The sequence below is a fragment of the Cynara cardunculus genome (genome assembly GCF_001531365.2).
Source record: "Cynara cardunculus var. scolymus isolate 2C chromosome LG 6, CcrdV1, whole genome shotgun sequence".
NCBI lineage: Eukaryota > Viridiplantae > Streptophyta > Magnoliopsida > Asterales > Asteraceae > Cynara > Cynara cardunculus.
This window is the reverse complement of record NC_037533.1, coordinates 2,729,876-2,744,495: the sequence shown is the minus strand read 5'-3', so window position 1 is coordinate 2,744,495 and position 14,620 is coordinate 2,729,876. Positions and strand designations below refer to the sequence as shown.

The 14,620-nt window shown below is 32.9% G+C and overlaps 1 pseudogene; it reads right to left on the bottom strand.

Moving 5' to 3' along the window:
• Positions 1 to 10,096: 10,096 nt before the first annotated feature.
• On the bottom strand, positions 10,097 to 13,103 carry LOC112514755 (annotated as a pseudogene).
• Positions 13,104 to 14,620: the final 1,517 nt, after the last annotated feature.

The window sequence follows — 14,620 nt, the reverse complement described above, 5'->3', positions numbered from 1 at the left end:
TTTTCAATTTTAGTTCTTTTTCAGTTAGTGTTATTAAGTCTGTTAAAGTTAATTTTCTGTTAGTTTATTTTCAAAGTTGGTCCTTTTTCCGTTAGTTTTGTTAGTTTAACTTTCAGTTTTTATCATTTTTAGTACCTGAACTTTTAGGTTTTATATATTGTCACTTTGAACCCTTGGACTTTAAGTTTCAATTTTTGTTACTTTTAGCCTTTGAACTTGAAGTATCTAAATTTTACATTTCTAGTGCTTGTACTTGTGTTGTTGTGTTTTTGTGTTTTTCAAGTTTTAGTTTTTTTCATCTTTAGTCCTTATACTTTGTCTATGTGCACAATTCAACCTCTAATCGAAGTTTCTGTCAACGATTATTTGATCAGATAACAAGTGTTCATATTTTTGATATATCTTGTAACTGATTTGCAACATTTGATTTTTACAGGATTAATTTGAGATGACTTCCATTTTGGAGATAGAGAATTGGGAGCTTAAATAACATATTTCTATTTTAGAGAAAAAGTTAGAAAAGGAACAAGAAGATTTTATAAAAATTTATACTGAAAATTATGAAAATCTTGATTGGGCAAAAGGTTTAAAAAGCAATAAAGACAAAATTATTGGTGAGAAGGAGTTTTGCCAAGCGCAACTAGATGAGTTTAATAAGAATGTTAATTTTCTGAGATATGAAGATGAAAGTAAGGAGAGAAATATTGCATTGTTAAGGAAATTTTTTGAATTGAAGAACAGGATTCTGAACTTGAGAAGGTCTTAGATTCTGAAAAAGAGAATTTTGAGAAAGAGAAAGGGAAGTTTATTGATGAGGAAAATAGGACAGTTATGCTCACTGAGGATCAATTGAAAAAAGTGATTTTTGTGGAAGAAGGTAACACTAAAACCCTCAAAGACTTGTCTCCCAACTCTGTCTCTAAACAAGAGTTTCAAGTCTTTCAAAGCTGCATTCTTAAAAAATTTGTGCTCTTTTCCAAGAAAATGATGGAGATGCTTGCTCAGTCCCAAACCACTATACTCAACCACCTATCAACCCAAAAGCAATCTCAATCTATGGACCAGCCCCATACACCTAGCCAACCCCCAAGTGATCCATTTGCTTTTACTTCCAATCCAATCCCTACCATGCCCAAAGCCTTCATGCCAAAACAGAATATTTTGCAACTACAGCTTAGTTTACTGAATTGAAGGAGGATCTTCTTGACCTAAGGTACATGACAACTCTAATCAGAAGAAAACTTCAAAATCTGAACTGTAAAGAGCAAGCTGGTTCTTCTAAAAGGATGCATGATGATCATAATGATTCTGATGATCATGAGGGGCAGTAGACAAATAAGCTAAAGCTGGATGTATCTTCTGAAATGGGTAAGGAAGTTGAGGCAGAGAGGTCAGATCAACCAACACAAAGATGGAAAGTTTATTCAAATCCAAAATTTGTTAAACAAGATGTTGCAAAGTCATCAATAGTTCCCATTTCTGATTTCAAAACCAGAACAAAATTCTTTGAAAAAGGGGAGATTTCTGGTTCTAAAAATGAAATGAGAAAAACTCACAAGAACTTGAAAAATGTCAAGTCAAAAGTATCTGATTAAAAATCTTCCTCTATTTCAGATATTGCAAAAAAATCTTAGTATGAAAAATCAAGAAAACTGGCAAAGATGATAAAAAGAAGAAAAGACTGTGCCTATTGTAAAATCAACATTTGTAAAACATTTGAAAACGATGAATAAAAGAACATCTGTTTCTATTGCACATTCTGTTCATAACTTTGTCAAATGTATGTGTACTGATATGACATCTTTGCTTAAAAAGCATGTTCTTTGTGTTCATTGTGAACAAAGTGACTTCAAATCCAACTCTAAGTTGAATAAAAGGAACAAGAAATCATCTTCAAAGAAATCATCTTATGAGAAAAGAAAATTCAATTATGGAAAGACTTCTCATGCTAAAAGAAATCAATCTCAAAAAGAATATTATTATTTTCTGGATTATAATATGTCTTTCAACAATCCAATAATGAAATGGAAAATCAAGACTTATTTTGAAGTAATTCAAACTACGTTTGGAAAATGATTGTGAAAATTCGGAAGCCCAAAGTTAAATCTGATTTTTCTAGAGCTAATTTGAGAGGAACCTTTTTCAAATGGGTACCTAAAATTAAGTAAATATCTTTTGCAGATCTGTCATGTTCTGAATGAATTCTAAAGATCTTTGCTGTTAAAGTTTTAAAGATCTGAAGAATTTGTTGGTTTTGGACTTGAATCCAAAGGGGGAGATTTTTTAGTCTAAAAATGTTGTATTCAAGTCTTGTGCTTAATGTGTTTTAACATGCTTTATAAGCTAGTTTGTTCCTTGTATTCTTTGCTATAAATAGGTGGTGTTGTTAGTTGTGGTAGTTAATCTTGTTAGCCATTCCTTTGCATTGAGAGATTTTGTATACGTGAGATCTTTGATAGCTCAATAACACTTTGTACTCTGATCTTTACATCAATACACTTGCCGACATACTTGAATCATTTCTGTGTTCTTGATCTTAATTGAATGGTGTTTATGACTTGAATCTGGGATCAACAACGGAAAAAATTGTGGTTGTGTATTCATTAAGTGATTGATTTGGTGATAATTCGATTTGAAGTGTTCTATATAAAACCTAGTAGGATTCCAACTCCCAACTGCTTCTCTCCCAGTCCGAGTTTTTTCAGTTTTTTCATTATCTGAAATTTCTCACTTTTTCAACTTTTTAATTATATTTTTAAATATTCAATCAACTCATCTAACTTCGATTGTGATACTTAGTAACTGGTTCTCTTAATTTGATACTCGTACTTATTGTATATGTTACTTGAGTCGATACCTTACACTTGTGGTTAGAGGATGTAAAACCGTCTATCATTTACCTAAAGACTAACTCATGGTTCATGTCATCGAGTACAAGAATTGTTGAAGAAGCCTCTAACTAAACTCTCTAAAATGCAACTGGTTTATATATTATGTGAAAAGGGTATATTACGATCTTCTCTATTGTCCCCTACATGTATGGCCACTACTTTAGTACATTATTCACTACAAGTCAATAAGGGTTAAAGATGGACAAAGAAAGGACAATAATGCCTCTCCTAGCCTGTCAAGTTTTGATATGTCGACTAAGCTGCTACATCATATTTAATGTGATGGGTACGAATAACAGAGTTGAGCTCTTCTCTTTGTGTGTATTCAGGAGAGCTTAAATATTGTAAACTATGTGTATTTTTCGGTGAGATTTTACTTTGAGATTCTTAATATTATCTCATTTCCATTTTTGGATTGTTTTAAGATTATGTTACCTTATCTTGTTCAGCAGAACAACATACAAGTCTATTACTGAATTTATATTCATTAGTAAAGTTAAAAAAATAAAATTAAATCATCTTTATGTGTATTCAACACTCCCCCTCTACAAACAAACATGTAAAGTCATTATTATCCCATTTCAGAACCAACATATATTTCAATAAAGTCTAAAATTAAACAAAATAACAATTCATAATTATTTGAACATGGTTTATGTCACTACAACAAAATCGGGTTTATATGACACTCCCAATTTCTAAGCATCCTAATAGACCTCTTTATAAGACTTAGTTTATATGACCAAAAAAATAAAACGTCCTATCTAAAGGCATTGTAATAAATATATATGATTTTTTTGACGTCGTAATAAGTTTTTTATGACACTTTTATATAAAGCGTCCAATTAACAACTTTATAGGATACTATTTGAAAAACTGTCCTATAAAAACAAATGTCCTATAAAAACTGAGTTTATAGGACACTTTCTCAAAAGTGTCCTATGAAGTTACTAATGCGACACTTTGTATTAAAAATGTCCTAAAAAAACTTGTTAAGACGCTCAAAAGCGTCATATAACCTTATTAGAACACATTTAGATAGAACGCTTTATATTTTGCTCATATAAATTAAGTCCTATAAAGCGGTCTATTGGGACGCCTAGAGTTTGAAGGTGTCCTATAAACCCAATTTTATTGTAACGTGTCATTTTATTTTTTAGCAAATTAATATAAATAAAACATACTTTGTTTTAGTTATTATTTTGTAGAACTTTAAAAACTATATTTTTGGTGTTTATGATAATACAAGTTTATTATTCTTTTTAATCAATAAAAACATGTCGATTCTAATATAATAATTTGTTCCCTTTTGTGTAAATTCATTATACATTCTATTTGAAATTCTTAGTTCACACATATTTATGAACATTATTAAATGACAATGACTCGACTTTCTATCAAAATCAAGAGGGTTGTAAAGGGCTTAGCAATCAAGAAACTTGTCGTGAACAAATTGTGAAGAAGTGAATGATGATGAATTTAAGGGTAAACTTCAATTTTGATCCTTCGAATATAGTGAAAGTTCTGAAACACATCCTTAATCTTTAATAAATCTGAAAATCATCATCAGGGTTTGCATTTTGTTTTGAAATGGTCTTTTAACGTTAAATTTGTTAAAAAAAATATCCGTTAAGTGATGAGTATTTTGATCTTCTTATCCGTTTTCATATTTTTCTTTTATAATATTAACATAATATATTATACCATATTATATAATACTTTATATTACATACTAGTTGTGTATCTGTACAATGCAGCGGGATGTAAAAGTTCATTAAATTTATTCAATTTCGAAATATCAAATTCTTTCAAGATGTCATAAAGCTTACAACATTTGTACTTACAGTAGATTCAAATAACCATCTATGTGAAATGTTGGTGTTAGTCGCTTCTGCAATCATTCGAATAAAATCAAATCTTTTATGTGGAATGTGTATAAAAACATACCCCTTTGTAATTGTAATTGTAATTGTAATTATAAATGGAAAGAATATGATTCATTTTTCGCAAGTCCTTTCTAAGGCAAGATATCAAAAAATAAAAAGTTACAAGCAGTGTGGTGATTTAAATCATTTTTTTGGGTTTTGGGCCATTCCTATTTCAAGTCAATTTTTATTCATAATGATTGAAAGTTAGATCATACATAACCTAATTTTACAAAAAAAATGCGTACCCAAAATATATTTGTAATATTCTTTCGAATGAGACTTAATTCGATACCTTATTATATTTGATGACATGTCTCAGCATATTGTTTTCAAGACTGATCAAGATCAACCTTGTCATTAAACATTTTTCGAATGACAAAAGTAAACACTAATGGTTTATTTGATTTGATGGAATGTTTTTCAGGGATTTAGATTTCGTGGAAGGATTTGAAATTGGAGGGATTTGAGATTTTATTAAATGATAACTTTAGATCATATGCATCACCAAAAAAAATTATAACTTCAAATATAATAGTTAGCGTTTGGGAGCATCGAAAGCCAAAGAGTGATGTCTTAAAACTCAACTTATTTAATTCAATTCTTAACGGATTTTTGCCTAATTCCTAATTCAAAACAACAACAAGCCATCACATGTAATTCTTCCCTAAGTCTGCTAAATAAATATATTCAACTACAAAGTGAGTTCATACGGATAAATCTGGCCAGTATTGCAAAGTGAGTTCATTGTTTTGAAGACAAATACATACATTAATCATAGACTACTTTGTTACACAACTGAAAAATGTAACAATAGTTATCATTTAATCTTCATTTTCTTTCCTACCTCAACACGAATTTAGTCCATTAGACACACGACCTTTATAGAAGGCCAATGCCTTTCTCATTTCATCCAAATCTTGCTTAAAGTAAATGGCTTTATCCCTTCCGGTTGCCTTCTAAAATCTAGTTGCAATAGCTCTATTTGTACAAGAACCTGTTCGATACTTCTTTAAGTTTACTAATTATTCAAGCATATACAAAAGATGTGTAAATAAAAGGATTACCTCGCTATCGATTAGTCAATCATTACAAAACATTAATAAGTTGGATTATGGTCCACAAGATTCCTACAATTTGTTCCTTATTGGAGGATATTTAAGACATATGACAAAACGTCAGAGGCTTCATAAAGTGATGGTAGTAGAAAGACCTTGTGTTGCTATAGGGCTAAAGACTTTATTGAATTTGAAGAGTCGGTGGCTTTCTTTTACTTGTTTTGAGGGATTTGTAACAACCAACTCCCCATTCTTACCAATATACTCTAAGTTATATACTTTTGACTTTGACCCTTAAGAAACTGCCTTATACGACAATAAACTCTAATATTCCCTGTTCAAGCAAGAAAATTTGATTTAACAACGGTACTCATAAAATCTCTAAGCATTATATAATAGCTTTCAGATCTTGCACTTCATTGTATAGCTTCCGGTTTTCTATTAGGACTGTGTGGTAATTTTCCGCAACATCTACAAGGATTTGAATCTTCATTCCTGTTCAAAGTAATATAACTAAAGTCAAAAAGGAAATAAAGGAAAAACAAACGTAGTTTAATTCACGAACAAGATAAATGAAAAGGCCGAAAATCTACCAAATTGATTGATTTCTTCTGAGTAAATCTGTTATGTCTTCAGAATTTCTGGCTTAATGGACTCAAAACCCATCCTCAATCCCTACCAGTTCCATAATTCCATGTTAAGCACTGTTAGACCCCATAACTCTTATTGTAAAAGTAATAAAAAAAATACAAGTATGGAAGAGCAGAGGACCGATGGAAGAAAAGCTGGAAGAAATCCTAAGTGTCCAAGACCAAACAGAGATGTGATGAATGGTCCATAGGTGCGATGAACAATGCATCTCCATAACCTCTCTGGTTAGTAACACTTAGAAGAATCAACAACAGTTCAATCAGGGATATCCAAGCAAGAAGATTCGTAAAGACTCCTGGTTGAACATGCTTCCTTGAAGACAGCTAGAAATGACTCATCGACAGCTGGATTTCTATTTCTCTAAGTAGATTGAGATAATTTTCATAAATCTAGATAGATATCTTTTCCTAGAATATCTTATAGATATCTTTTCCCTAGATAGTTATATCTTAAAATAGATTAATAGTATAAATAACTATAATATATCTTGTAATAATTGTCTTTCCTTTTCATAAAAGTAATAATAATGAGATCTTTGAAGCTTCATAATTCTCTTGAATACTCTTAAGCTGTTCTTCACTATTATTCATCCATACGACAGATTTAGGTTTTTCATAACATAAATCTTTGTGTTATTGAGAGATCGGGATCAACAATTGGTATCAGAGCAGATTGATTAATTTTTCAATCAAAACGATCAATTTGAATATGAGAATTCATAATCTCTCAATTTTTCTCCATTCCTAAAATTTTCTTCTCTTCCAAACATCTCTAATGGCCAACTGGAATTCTGCCTACAGTGTTGGTTCCCTCACCAAACCTCTAACTCTTCAACGTGAAAAGTATCCATAATGGAGGATTCGTATGGTGAATTTTCTAGAGGGGATGGACATAAATCTCCTCAGGTCTGTAATGGAAGGCCCATATGTTCCTCAAACTCTTGTTCCAAGAGTTCCAGGAACAAGTACTACTGCAGAAGTTGCTGCTTATTACATGGTAAAGGATGAGAGCAACTAGGATGAAGATGACATCGAGGGAGTAGAGGCAGACATGAAGGCCAAGAGGCTGATTATCATGGCCATTCCCAATGACATATTCCAATCTCTGGATGCTTGTACAATAGCAAAGGAGATATGGGATGAATTGGCTAGTCAACTGGAGGGAGGCGCTAAGACGAAGAAAAAACGTAGGGCGCAATGCTTGAATGAATACACGAATTTCAAAGCATTGCTTGATGAACCGATACAGAAGACGTATGATCGTTTCAACACATTGATAAAATCAATGCCGCATAAATGACATTGCTAGGATCAGGTGGAGATAAAGGTTTTTAATCCAACTCGACATCAATAACATTTTTACATTCTAAATTGTAATCTTTGAAAGATTTTAGGAGAAGAAGACCAACACAAAAACAAGTTTGTACATACTGTCTATCTAAATCCTATGTTATGTATCTTTATGAAATCCTTAGGATTTTAACTACAAAAACATTAATAGTTATCATTTTTTATGACTAAGAACATGACGTGAGAATAAAAAAGGCACCTTTATATGCTGGAGTTGATTCATAATGACCTATCAGAAATAACAAACTTTTTTTAAGTTAAAATAAAGAATATGTAAAACAAGTATGCCACCTCCAAGACAACTATCAAACTCAAGCTACCTCATTTTCTTCTGCAACCCTGGTTGCAAGATTTTCAAGCACTCTAATTCTCAATTGATACCTCTCTTCTTGAGTCTTATGTAGATTGTTTTGCTAAAGGTATATAAAAGAAACCTTCATTTATAAGTGTTAAGAGTGCAATTTCTACACATGAGAATAGCTTCAAGTGTTACCTTTTTGAAGTCCTCTACTTGTTTCGAAATCCGTTGCTTAATCATTTGAACAAGCTTTTTCAATAGACAGGTAACTCTCTACACAAAAGAAAATGAATTTACAGATTATTTAAAGATCTGGTGATTAATTGTGAAATCACAAGTGTTGTTAGAATCCAAGAATTGTCATACATCTGGTACATCATCTTTCCTGTTCTCAATGTTGTCATCAAGAATCTTATGCACAATATTAAAAAGCGAGCGAGAAGATGCATTATGTAAATAAAGGTTGCATCAGGAACAAGCTAAAGAAAATATTAAGCAATGTCTACATTTACAATTTATGTAGAAGGAAACAGAAAAGCAGTAACCTCTAAATTTTTTAGGTTCATCATTTCTGGAGGACAATCGCCTACTGAAAGAGTAGAAGGTGGGTTTAAAACAACCACATGAATAGTAGTATTACAAAATAAAAACCCTAATATTTATTTCTTGCACTTGATAAGAACAATAATATTTATTGAATTCTTGGGTTCTGATTTTTACCTTCATTTATATCTTTAATTATGTTTGGTTTTTACTCTTCCTTCTCTTTAATTCTCCATTTTCTCATAAAGGATGTCGTGCAACAAGGAGGAACACCGAATGATAGGAGGAGAGGCGGCAAGGACGCCAAAGGGAGGAGGGAAGTAGTGATGGTTTCAAGAACGTGAATTGTCTCTTTGAGAAGGAAGCATTGATGGAATTGACGTCTTTGGGAGAAGGAATAAGCCGGATCGTTGCCTTGGGGAGAAGGAATCGACGTCTTTGAGAGTCAGAATGGATTTCTTGGAAGCGGACATTGGCTTAGGGATTATAGATTCAACACTCTAAATACTTTCTGCATAAATTTGGAGTACTCTATGCATTAGGATTTGTTTTTAAGACTTTAAGACTTTATGCATCAAAAGGTAGTACCTTATTTAAGGTCGGTTTTAAGACTTTTATGAAATCTGATTTATAAGGTAGTATAGATATTAATATACATATATAGATACTAGTTGTGTACCCGCGCAATGCGGCGGGAGTAACAGTTTCATTAAAATTTATCCAATTTCAAAATATCAAATTCTTTCAAGATGCCAAAAAACCTACTACGTTTGTATCTATGTTATATTCAAATAACCATCCATCTGAAATCAATATTTACTCAAAATGATTAAAAATTACAAAATTATACATGAACTACTTCTACAAAATAAATGCATCTACTCAAAATGTATCTTGAGTGAGTATTCTTTCAGCTGAGACTTAATAATCAACAGTAATACAAACTCTCAAGGTAGTCTTCACTGCAAATTAGAGTAAACCTACACACCAACCATGCATGAAATAAAAGCAATCAACATCCATGTGATCATATTATTTGTTTGTTGGCTACAATTACAAAACAATCTTTTTTCTAAACAAAAGACACATGGAAATAGTTATCAAGTCAAATTTATTACTAATTATAACAGTAATTACAGAACGTTGCTGCTTTCCTATAGACATGATGTGGCATTGATCTACAATATAGATTTGATTCAAATTTGTAATATTGAAAAGAGTTGCAACCCCAACAAGATGACATGATGAAGATAAAAAGATTGTTTCCATTAACAAGATTTTACCCGAACAAACAATTATTCCATCTCTCCATCTTGTCGTTAAGATTTACAATGAAGGCCCTTTAAGAACTACATTCTTTCCACTATTACTACCTATTGTTCTATAATCCTATCGGATAGAAGCACTCTGCAGCCAACTCATTCTTTCCATGGGAATTAAATAGATTGACATCATCCTTAAAAAGCTTCTCCCTTTCAAGTTGTGAAGCCGGAGGACTCTTCGCAATTGCACAAAGTTTATACAAGGCATCAGAGTAGTTTCTAGCGATTGAAACAACCTTGGCTAGTAATTCATTCTTCATTATCATTGGTTCATCTACGCTTTGAAAAGTAGGAAAGCTCAAAGAACATGCCACAAGATTAATTTAGATTGACTAAAAAATTAATTTGGATCAGGAAAAATTAAAGTGGAACCCTGTTTATTGATCAGTTATTTTTGTCAATTTTCTAGGTTTTTAAGTACCTGAGTGATGTCAATGCCTACGATTTCAGTTCGAAGCACCTAGCTCCTTAACCTTCCTCGTACTAGTGGATGAAAGACCTCGTCTGATCAACTTGGTATAGAAATTTGACAGCAAGATAAGTAGGTTTTTGAGATGATTCTTCAACTGTCACAGCCAAGTTCTTGCCTTTATAATCACATGGTATTCTGTTTTAATAGAGACAAATAGGGGTCAAACTCAAACGCTTTTTATTTAATGTGAAATTTCCAAAACACCCTTAATGTAATACCCTTTTTACCTTTTATATTCTACGTTGGCAACACCAAGTTTCAACAAGTTTTGGCCCATGCCCTTATTACCCATGGCCATGAAGGCTCTACTGCTCAACACAAATCTGTTTCATTGCTTTGATTTAGATCAGTTACTATCACTCGAGTCCCTTTTTAGCTACACAACTTAGAGTCTTTGCATCTAACCTGCAAAATTACATCTATACCCTCATTCAAGACAAAATTTCACAACACAATATGATAAACACTCAGATCAAGAATGTAAAGTACATGAATCCAACCTAAAAACAATCCTTACAACCCGACTGGGATTTGTAGATGGTAGAAACAGCTGCAACAAGAAGATTACCATAGAAGCATGTAGCTAAGGAACCATACCCACATGCTCCAGCTGCATTATTTAAAAAAATTAATTAATACGCATTAAATTATTTCAAGAAATCGATATTTTCAATTACAAATCCAGTTGGGGTGATAACCAAATGGGTCAAGCTGAAAAACTTAATTAATACCCATCATCCGTTTCACCCTTGAGGAATCAAAATCATTGTGCAAGGCTTTAGTGTTTTAATTTGACATGGATAGTTTAGTAATTTACCAATCTTATCCCATCTCTCTGATTTTTGTTCCACCTAATCACTCAGTCCTGTCCGGTCCTAATCTTAATGTCACACCAAACATGGGACTAACAAGTTTTTGTTATGTTGTCACGTCCTAAATGGTAAAGTGAGTCAATGAGTTGTATGTCCAGATAGGGAAGATAAAAAAAATGCATCTCATGCGCTTATAATACAAGCAACAAAAACTACAATATTACTTCTTCTATCAATTACATTTTTCAGGTTAAAAAGCTCGAAAACAAACCACCAGCCAAGTGGAAATTGACCATCACTAACAGAAAAGGTAGTAATATTAGATAAAGAAACAGAAAAAAGGAGTAACAGAGTATATCAAAGAGATAAACCACCACATACATGTTCTCCTAGAGTAAAGAAAACGACTTTTTCTATCTTGTTAAATTCCTATCTCATTTATATATCTCTAGTACCCTCAAATGCAAACTTCTTTCAACAAATAAGATCAGAATTCATAAAAGACAATCTGATTATTACATGAAACGCCTCAAAAAGCATAGTAATCATAGAAGTAGAAAGGAATAAGAAAAATGTTTGAAGTAAGATAAAAAGTCATAGAAAATAACAAGTGCAACAAAAGTTTAACACAAAAATTTGATGAATGGCAGTTTGGTTTTTATAGAAAATCAAAAATAGACCCAACCCAAGACATTAAATGACAGAATCTTCGCAACTTCTATGTTAATTGGCAAAAATCTTAAGATTAGTTTTATAACACGCATTTCTAATTCAAACCAAATGAATGCCATTGGTAGGATTTCTTTCTGTAAAGTAGAATATCAAAGGCATAAGTACGCCACCGGGTTCAAATAGAAAATAGTCTGCATTGAAATAAATTTGAGGCCTATCAAAAAGATGATTTTCCAAGCTACCAAGTGGCACGTATTCATAAACCAAAAGTCTAGGATCTCTATCTGTGCAGTAACCGTACCACTAAGACAATGATCCTTTTGTAAGATCTTGATTTTATGGTGATAATAAAATGACATTGTAAACAAGGTAAGAATACAACCTACTTTGCCGAATTCTAACTGACCCTTATAAACACTTCCAAATCCACCTTCTCCAATCAAATTAGCATCTTTAAAATTATGTGTTGCCACAACAAGCTCATGAAAGAACATTCATATGTAACAGCCACTACCATACAACAAAACATAAGAACATTTATATATAACAACCACTGCCATACAACAAAACATAAGAACATTCATATGTAACAGTCACTTCCATTCATCACCATGATAACACATGTACAGAAGATGTTGGACAACTAATTGAAGTTTTAGTTTGAAATGAGTAATAAAGTATAACTTACTTTCTCGACTCTCTAAAGATTCATCTTGGATGATTTTATTGGGCTGATTTCTATGTTGGGTTAGCCCACTTTGGATTTTTAGTTTGTTTGAAATAAGACCCAAGCCAAGTATCAGTAGTGTTATCCAGTTTAGTTAGTCTTAGTCATCGTGTTGAACGAGAATTAGGGGTTGTTATGATTTTCAGTATTTTTTGTTTTTCATTGTGTGTAAAGGCTATTTAATGCCTATTTGTTCTTGAATAAAGCTAAAGAATTGGGTGAGACGAATCAATTTGTTATCACTTGTATCCTACAAGTGGTATCAGAGCGTAATTCCTTTCACAAGAGTTCCCGAGAGTATTCAAGCAATCGCTGTCATGGGGGAGGAAACAAGACAGTTTCATGGCCCTAGTGTACCTAAATTCGACGGAGACTACGATCATTGGAGTATGGTAATGGAGACCCTTCTCCAATCAAGAGAATACTGGCGAGTGGTAGATGAAGGGTACTAAGTAATCAAGCCGGGGGATCAGGCAACAGTGACGCAACAAAAACACTATGAGGAGAACAAAAACACTATGAGGAGAACAAGCTTAAGGACTTAAAAGCTTGTAAATATCTGTTTCAATCGATAGACAAATTGATTTTGAAGACAATCACATAGAAGCAGATGTCTAAAAGATATGGGATGCTGTGAAGATCAAATATCAGGGCAATGATAGAATAAAAAGAGCTCAATTGCAGCGGCTTCGAAGGGATTTCGAGATGTTGGAGATGAAAGCTGGAGAAACAGTTAATGATTACCTTGGACGAGTCATGGTTATTGAAAATGATATGCGGAATGCTAGTGAAGATATGAGTGATGTAAATATTGTAGAGAAAGTGCTAAGAACCATGACAGAAAGTTTCAACTTTGTGGTTTGTACCATAGAAGAATCAAGGGATCTTGATACCATGACAGTAGATGAACTTCAAAGTTCTTTACTGATTCATGAACAAAAGATCAGAAGAAAGGTGAATGATGAACAAGTCCTAAAGGTTGAAAATGATCATAGTACTGGACATGGAAGAGGCCGGGGCAGAGGGAACTTCAATAGAGGAAGAGGGCGTGGCCGAGGAAGATCACAAAATGAGAACATGCCTAAATTTGACAAGTCTCAGATTGAATGCTATAAATGCCATCAGTTAGGGCATTTCCAATATGAATGTTCAAAAGATGCCCGTCCAGTAAACTATGTAGAATTTGATGACAATGAAGAAATTCTGTTGATGGCTTTAGTTGATATTGAAGGATACGAAAAGGAAACCAAACTATTAATAACAGCAGTGAGTGAAGACAAGCACGGTAAGGAGGGATTCTGGTTTCTAGACTCGGCTTGTTCAAACCACATGACGAGTATTAAGGAATGGTTTATTCGCATAGATGAGGCGTATCAACACAAGGTCAGATTGGGAAATGACCACAGATTTGAAGTCAAAAGAAAGGGTGATGTTCGCTTGACTATGAACGGCATAACACAAGTCATTACAGATGTTTATTATGTACCTTTACTAACATCAAATCTCATCAGTATTGGGCAGCTTCAAGAAAAGTCCTTGACCTTTGTTATTCAAGGTGGTGTTTGCAAGGTTTTTCACCCCCAAAAGGGTTTGATTATTACATCCAACATGACAAAGAACAAGATGTTTCCTGTTAATGCCTCATTGCAGTCTCAAAAATTGAAGTGTCTACAAGTCAGTGATGATTCTAAGACCCAACTATGGCATAAGAGGTTTGGACACGTCAACCACAAAGCCATTAGAAACATGTTATACAAAAGCATGGTGAAAGGTCTACCCTCAGTTGTAGAAAAACAATTTGTGTGTGAGACTTGTGCCATCAGAAAACAAAAGAGAGAGGAAATACCCAAGAAGAGCAATTGGCGTGCTACAGAGAAGCTACAATTAATACACACAGACT